A 9,032-nucleotide genomic window follows, 5' to 3' on the forward strand; every position below is an offset into this window, starting at 1 on the left:
GTATGAATGTCGAATAGTTGTGATAAACATGATTTGGGGCCTCCCTCGATAAGTCTAAGGACTCCCTGGAGTTGCCCGTAATAATAATATCATTTGGATAACCATATACTGAAGGAATAATCCATAAAGTTAATAAAGATGTTTTATTTTCATTTTAATTGAAAGTAAAGGCCTACATAAGAATATGAAAATATATTCGGATTCTATTCTATTGATATGGCCCAAGTCTGTCCAAAAGATTATGCATGTTGTTTTGATAAAAAATAACTTTCAGAATATAATCAAAATATGTGAAGTAGTACTCAAGTTCTTTAACTGTATCAAAAATAAAGTGTAGCAATACCTCACTCATCAGGTGTCAGATCCTATTCTCTTATAGGTCATATTCCATTACGACAAAATCAGTGTTAATCAACAAAACAGGTATTTGTAATGACCAGCATTCCCCAAAAGATACGATAAGTAAACATACAAAAACTATTTTTGACATGAAACAGTATGCACATTACATAAATAAAAGACAACGAAATTGAAACTACTCTTCTGATTTATTTTTATTTAAGTTAAGGGATTATATCCCATATTGTTTCTTAGCCGAATCAGAAACTCCAAGAGTTTCATGCCGAATATAGAAACTATATAAAGTTCGGCGATTCCAAGCATAAGCAAATACCTGGATAGTGCAGCAAGCTCCGATCTCTATTCTTGATATTTATCCATAATGTGAACTTAATTCCTAGGAGCTGTATATTGTTCAACATTATGAGAGAAGGTCGCTCTTGGCAATTCTCATTAAAGGGATGTAAGTTTGTAGCGAACAGAACTTACATCTCTTTAATGAGAATTGCCAAGAGGTGTCCTATTAAAGTATTAATTATAATGAAGAGCCAAAGGCTTCAATTTGGCGACATGAACTTATTTAAGTTAAGGGATATTATATCCCATATTGTTTCTTAGCCGAATATAGAAACTATATAAAGTTCAGTGATTCCAAGCGTAAGCAAATATCTGGCTAGTGCAGCAACTGACCCTTGAAGGTAGTGCAAGCTGAGGCAACTCAAGTAAAAGGTGGAGCAAGCACCGATCTCTATTCTTGATATTTACCCAAAATGTGAACTTAACTCCTATGAGCTAAGTTCCTTCAAGGGACAGTTGCTGCACTATACAGGTATTTGCTTACGCTTGGAATTGCCGAACTTTATATAGTTTCTATATTCGGCATGAAACTCTTTGAGTTTCTTATTCGGCTAAGAAACAATGTGGGATATAATATCCCTTAACTTACATAAGTTCATGTCGCTGAATTGATGCCTTTGGCGCTTCATTATAATTAATATTTTTATTTATTTTTGTTGATATCAACTAAAAATTCTCACTCGTCATGGATGAGTAGATGAGCACGTTTTGCAAGCCCTGTCCATATCAACATACAGATCACTCAACATTCTTTACAGAACCTGTAGAAAACTGATAACATTATATAGATAACAAAATCTTGTTGTTCTCTATTACCAGGCCTACTTAGAAAGAAACAATCTTGTGAATTTATATAAAGTGAGCCAAGCATTTCTGCTATGACTGAAGAAATCAATGCCGATAATTTTTCTTTCAGATTATGTTCATCATTGCCTACCTCCTCTCTGAAATATAATCACATCTCCATCTCTTGGCTGTAATTTTCATCTTGGGAATTAACAATAAGTCAGCCAGATCTCGCTGACTTCTTGTTAGGGGACATGAAACTACAACCATGTTATTCTTAGCAAAGAACTGTTGCATGATCAGTTCTGTGCCATTTTCCTGATCATTCCTTAAATGACTAAGGACCTTAAGTGACATTGTTATCTGACAAGCCAGACTGTCAGATATCTTCATGACCTAAAGAAACACTTAGAATCCATAAATGACATTTGTCGACTCCTGTTGAACCTAGAAAACAATTAAAATCAATGTCTTCTGAACACCTTATTTCAAAAACCTTACACAACAAGCATTTGAGTAATTAAATTCACATTTATTCGAAAACAATGCAGCCTGTAATTACTAAAAAATTACTACTTACAATAAAGCAATAGAAAATAATCAAGCTGCAGTAATCATACTGAATGCATTATGATTTGGCGCAAAAACAAAAACTTATCAAAAATGATATGAAAACTAGAATTAAATAGGTGATACTAAAGTCCACCTATCTAATTCAAAAAGAGTTAAGAATACAAAATTATTTGTATACACATTTTTAAGAGAATAATGCATCTTTCAGTTTTGAAATACATTCCAAAATAAAAGTAGAAAATGTTGGTAGCAAAAAAAGACTACTTGTAATGAACCCCACAATTATCTATAGTGGATGAAATATTAACAATATTAAACTTCGTATCCATGGTATTTCAATGGTACATTCTGCCTCCATGTTTTGCACGATGGCTGAACATCATGGCTATTAGGGTTGTAAGAACAGCTACAATTTCAATATAAATAAGATTTTTAATTCAGTAGAAAATCTATGATACTTCTAAAACATTGGTATAATAAAGCTTGTGGAATATACTCAAACTAAAATCAAGATTTTAATATTATTGAAAACATTTCAATAATATTAAAAACAAAATGTAAACAATTGAAAACAAAATAGTTCTAGAAAATATTTCTAGAACTATTCTGTATGAGACTCACCAGCTCAACTGAAAGTAAGTTAATGAGTCTCATATACAGAGTGGCAGGGTTTTCTTTCTGAAAAACCAACAAACCAAAGAATATACATATTGACAGACATATTAATAAGAACATAGTTGCTGTGACAGGCTACTGACCCTAAAACCTTAAGGGAAAGATACGAGTTTATAAAAAACTGAAATTAAATTATAACTGCTTATTTATAATCAACTTTTTTTTTTTTTTAAATCCTAAAAATGACTATGACAGTGTTTGTATCCAGTTTCTTCTGTTGGATGGAAGCTGGTTATTAAATTACAACAATTCAATGACATATTATACAACTATATCAAGGTCTGTAAATTTCATGTTCTTTGGCTTATGTGCATGTTATGCAGGAATCTAATTTTGAAAAATCCAAAATTAGATTTCTGATGCCTTCCATTCCTATTGAAACCAGATGACTCACTGATAGTTGAAAAGCCTTTATAAATTATTGCAGGAAAAACCTAGAAAGATTCACTTTGCCATCATAAACCACTGAATGAAAGGATAGTAAATATCCATTTTTCATGGCCAAAATATTTGAAAGTTAAGTTCCAAAACTGACCAGAATTGTCTTTATATTACAGCAGTGCCTTAAAAAAAAAGTCTGCTTTGAAATTAAATCAAGGCAAGCAAACATATGGGCTCCTGAGTTCATGTCATAAGAAGTACACTAAGGTAATGCTATATGTTGTATTCTCCTAAATCCCTCTGGTCAATTTTGAAACTTTTTGAAGTTTCAAATATTTGACTATGAAAGAATAATAGTTTTCTAATATCATTTCATTCAAAACTGTTGAAAGAACATCCTTTAACAATTATAATTCATACACTTATTGAGAGTCCACTAATGCAAAATACAACTTTCCAACATGGGATAGCTATGGTATCAAGAAAAGAATTTTTGTCTGTGTAAGGTTTCTGTTTGGCCAATATGAGAACCAACAGATCAGAGTTTAATAAAATGTGAACATAGAGGCTCCTGGTCAGAGTTCATGTCTTAAGTAGTGCAAGACCAAGGTGATACTGAAGGTTATATTCTGATAAACTTTCTGGTCAATTTCAAAACTTTGATGTTTCAAATATTTGGCTATGAAAGATTAATGGATTTTTAATAAACTTTCATTCAATAGTCTTTATAAAAGTTCTCACAACTACAACTGAATTTAGATCTTTCCAAGTAAATGACACTGGCTGTGTTATTACAGAAACTATTTCCTCCCTCTCCCTTATATTTTTATCAGCTTTTGTATTTCAAAGTGAAGTAGTATATATACAGCATAACATACACTTGTGATAATAAATTTGGTTTAATCCTTTACCCACGTATAGGCAAACAAAGTTTGCGCCTGAAGTAGTTCAGGACTGAGGCAACTCGTAGCACAGGTGGAGCAAGTTCTAATCACTCCTTGTCTCAGTATCTCTCATAATGCAAAGCACATCTCCTTGCAGACATGTATAATGCTATGCATTAAGGGAAGGGCCAATACCCAGACCAGTTTCGATTTTTATTGAGGTCTCGTCAGTGGGAGGCAGATCCAGAAGTGGTGATACTAAGGTAGAAGCAATGGAGAGGTCATATTTACTTATACGAGTTGCCAAAAGGTGTACCACCTTATTATTAATTTACTCTGGATTTAGAGAAAGACATTGGAAGTTTATTTTCCACTTGGTTAGACTATAATAAATTTAGTTTAATCCTTTACCCAAGTATAGGCAAACAAATTTTGCACCTGAAGTAGTTCAGGACTGAGGCAACTCATAGCAAAGGTGGACCAAGCTCTCATCACTCCTTGTCTTATCTCCCATAATGCAAAACACATCTCCTTACAGACATGCTGACAATGAGATGTGCTTTGCATTATGGGAGATACTGAGATAAGGAGTGATGAGAGCTTGGTCCACCTGCAAGGAAATGTGCTTTGCATTATGGGAGATACTGAGACAAGGAGTGATGAGAGCTTGGTCCACCTGCAAGGAGATGCGCTTTGCATTATGGGAGATACTGAGACAAGGAGTGATGAGAGCTTGGTCCACCTGCAAGGAGATGCGCTTTGCATTATGGGAGATACTGAGACAAGGAGTGATGAGAGCTTGGTCCACCTTTGCTACGAGTTGCCTCAGATCTGAACTACTTCAGGCGCAAACTTTGTTTGCCTATACGTTTTATAACACAGTGACGGCTGAACTGGATAGGGGTAATGGGTTTACAGTGATACTACTGGACCTTGCCAAGGCCTTTGACAGGATACCACATGGAACCCTAATCAGTAAACTGGAGCAGATGGAGATGGATATAGGGTTGGTGAGATGGATAGGAGGGTGGTTGAAGGAGAGATACCAGAGAGTGGTTTATTCAGGAGTGGAGTCAAAAAGACGTCTTGTGACTAGTGGAGTGCCGCAGGGCTCTGTTCTTGGACCACTGCTTTTCAATTTGTTCATCAATGATATTGGAAAGGATTTGAGAGGAAGTGTTCACTTGTATGCTGATGATGCAAAGTTGGGTAGAGCAATTACGTGTGCACAGGATGTCAAAATTTTATAGGATGATTTGGATAGTTTGGAGGACTGGGCTAGGAAAAATGGATGTCAGTTTAATGTGGCAGAGTGTAAGGTTATGCACTTTGGGGTGAAAAGAACAGCAGCAGTATATCGCATTGGTGGAACCATACTCCAGGAGATTGATGAGGCCAGGGATTTGGGAGTGTTGGTGGATAGGGAGTTGAAGTTTAGGGGGCACATTGCAAAAGTAACTAAAACAGCTCACCAAATCACTTGGCTTCTGAAAAATACTTTAACATGCAGAGACGAACAAGTTGTTGTTCCTCTGTATCGAGCCTTGATAAGACCCCATCTGGACTTCTGTGCCCAGCTATGGGCACCAGGGTTTCTTCGTGATGGGGAGGAAGTGGAGAGGGTCCAGAGACGAGTGACCAAGATGATAGCAGGTCTGTGGAATGAACCTTATGAGAATAGGTTGAAGATTTGTGGGTTGCAGAAATTGGACGATAGGCGAAGGAGGGGTGATATGATTGAGACATTCAAATTACTGAAGGGTTTTTATAAGATTGATCCAGATATTTTTGAAAATATGACTGGTGGTGGGAGGACTAGGGGCCATGCATGGAAGTTGGGCAAGAGCATGGTTGACAAGGGTATTAGAGCTAGGTTCTTTACTTGGAGAGTGGTAAATGAGTGGAATAAGCTTCCAGAGTCTGTTGTGGGTGCTATGACCGTGAATGAGTTCAAGGCAAGGTATGATAGATACTGTGTGAATGTTGAATAGTTGTTCTTGACATGATGTTAGGGCCTCCCTCGATGAGTCTGTCGACTCCTTGGAGTTTCCCGGAACAATAATAATAATAATAATACTTAGGTAAAGGATTAAACTAAATTTATTATAGTCTAACCAAGTGGAAAATAAACTTCCAACATCTTTCTCTAAATCCAGAGCAAATTAATAATAAGGTGGTACACCTTTTGACAACTCATATAAGTAAATATGACCTCTCCATTGCTTCTGCCTCCCACTGACAAGACCTCAATAAAGGTCTAAACCGGTCTGGATAGTGGCCCTTCCCCTAATGCATAGCATTATACATGTCTGCAAGGAGATGTGCTTTGCATTATGGGAGATACTGAGACAAAGAGTGATGAGAACTTTGTCCACCTTTGCTACAAGTTGCCTCAGTCCTGAACTACTTCAGGTGCAAACTTTGTTTGCCTATACTTGGGTAAAGGATTAAGCTAAATTTATTATAGTCTAACCAAGTAGGAAATAAACTTCCAATACACTTGCGATAATAAGTATGCTATGTTTTGCCCTATAAGTACATGCAAAAATTGTTTACCAAGTAATTCATAATTTAAGGGAGTAAAGTCATACAAGAATTCAGATGTCTTAAGTAGAATACTTTAATAAAAAAAGAATAAGATAATTAACCAGAAATTTAGAATCTATGTGCCTTCAGGTTAGTAAGAAGGATACTATATGAATAGTGGCAGAAGATCAGAAGGTTAGCTGCACATAAGTGAACATCAACAGAGCAGACCACACTAGTGTTAAGAACATTATGACTGGATAGGGTACTGCAGATCTGCAATGCGGAATGGCAAGTCACACCATACCCATTTCCAAGTGTACAGGAGGTCTGGGTATAGCAGATACCTAGGAATACCATATATACAATGTGTTTGCAATTTGGTCTCATGGCCAAGACACATTAGATGCACTATGATATACCTTACCACTTAGAAGGCACCTTCACAGGAGAAGAGATTAATTCTTTTTAGTTACAAGTAACAGCACCTCATAGTATAAACCACACCAGAATAAAAATAATAATAAGTAAATAATTTACTAAAATTGCTAATAAAGATGTACCCTGACTGTGCAGCATGCTGGGTTCCATACTGCTGTCATATAACGAATTATGACCCCCCCCCTCCCACCATCACCACTATTCCACTTGTAGTGCATGTAATGAATTAATAACATTTTTAAGCAGTTGTACATGTGTTAAACTGACATAAATAAAGCATTTATATATGTTAATTATGTAAACAAAAAAAAATTAGAATAATTTTCACAAATGAAAATTATTTTTCATTTGCAGAAAAAAAATTGTAAGAACTATGAGGTAAGTTTAGCCTGCAGTTTATCAACATCATCAAATTCCTGATATATACCCTCAAGGGGTGTACAGGATATGATAGTACTACGTGAAAAATTTACATCATTACTAAATTCCTATCTACAATTTTCCTCCAAATCAGTCTGTTACCTGTCAAGACTCCAACATTCTATTTTCTAAGGCACTTTTTACTGTATTAATCCACCTATATCTTGGTCTTTTTCCTGCCAACCTGGCAGAGAACACTTGTTTTGCTAATCTTTCCTCTCCCATTCTATTTAATTGACCATACCAACTGAGATAAGCTCTACTAACACATTCATGGATGCTGACAATGTCAAGATCTTTCCTAATATTGTTATTTTTAATATGATATTGCCATTGATGCCATCTGTTCAAGCCCCTAATCTTTCTCAGGATTCTCATATCAACTGTCTCTAGTCAAGTGTTTTACTTCTCACCCAGCTCTCAGACCCACAAGTTAAAATTGGTTTGAGCACTGTCTTGTATACAGCTAAATTAGTGTTTTGGCTAATTTCTCTCTTATTAAATGCCTAAGTAGTTGAAATTTTTCACTTGTTCTATAGGTTCTAAATTCACAATGCAGTTGATATTTACAATTCTTTGTCTTGTTATTGATTTTCATACGATATCTATTACAACAGTTATTCAATTTAGTCAGAGAATCTTACAGACATGTAGCGGATTTATTTAGAAGTATAACATCATTCGCATAAAGCAAAGAGCTGAGATTAACATCTCCAATTATGATATCTGGTTAACCACTTTCTTTCATAATATGATCCATATAGATAATGAATAACAGAGGGGATAATGTACATCTTGTCTGACACCAGATTTAACATTAAACCATCCTCCTGTACTTCCTTCAATTCTAACTGCTGACTTACAACTCAAATAAAGACTAAGTATTGCTTGATATAATGCCCCATTAACACCATATAACTGTGGCGTTTTGAATAACTTCTCTCTTGGTATGCCTTTTTCAGATCGATAAAACTTAAATACAGATCTTTGTTATATTCCCATGATTTCTCCACTATTTGTCATAAAGTGAAAATATAATTCTGACAGCCTCTATTTGGCCTGAATCCAGCTTATTCTTCACTAAGCTCATCTTCCACAATCCTTATCAACTATACTTGCATATATCTTACCAGGAACACTCAGTAGAGAAATACCTCTGCAATTCTCACATTCAGTTTTATTTCCCATTTTATACATGGGTACTATGAGAGCTCTTCTACAATCATCTGGAATTCATCCCTCTGTCCTGGCTTTCTAAACTATGCAGTGCAGCCACTGTAAGATTTTTATACCTCTATACTTCAGTATTTCTGGTCAAACATCATCTACTTCTGCTGCCTTTCCACATTTCAAGCATTTGATGGCTTTTTCTACTTCAAGTATGGATATGTATTCCTGACTGCATGCTTGGTCAGTGTTTTTTACCACTGTGCTGTCATCGCTGCTTGTTTCATTTAGCAATTTTTTGAAGTAATTACTCCATACTACAAGGATATCTTTTTTCTCCAGTTTTCATGTCACCTTTATCATCCCTAATTCCTTTTACAGTACTCTTTCCTCCATTTCTAAGCTTCTTCAACAACCTTAATAATATCTTGCCATCTTCTTGATATTTATTTTCTATGTTCTCACCAAAGTCTTCTCATTACT

This window comes from Typopeltis vanoorti, chromosome 7 (genome assembly GCF_054136105.1).
Source record: "Typopeltis vanoorti isolate ZY-2024b chromosome 7, IOZ_Tvanoo_1.0, whole genome shotgun sequence".
Lineage (NCBI taxonomy): Eukaryota > Metazoa > Arthropoda > Arachnida > Uropygi > Thelyphonidae > Typopeltis > Typopeltis vanoorti.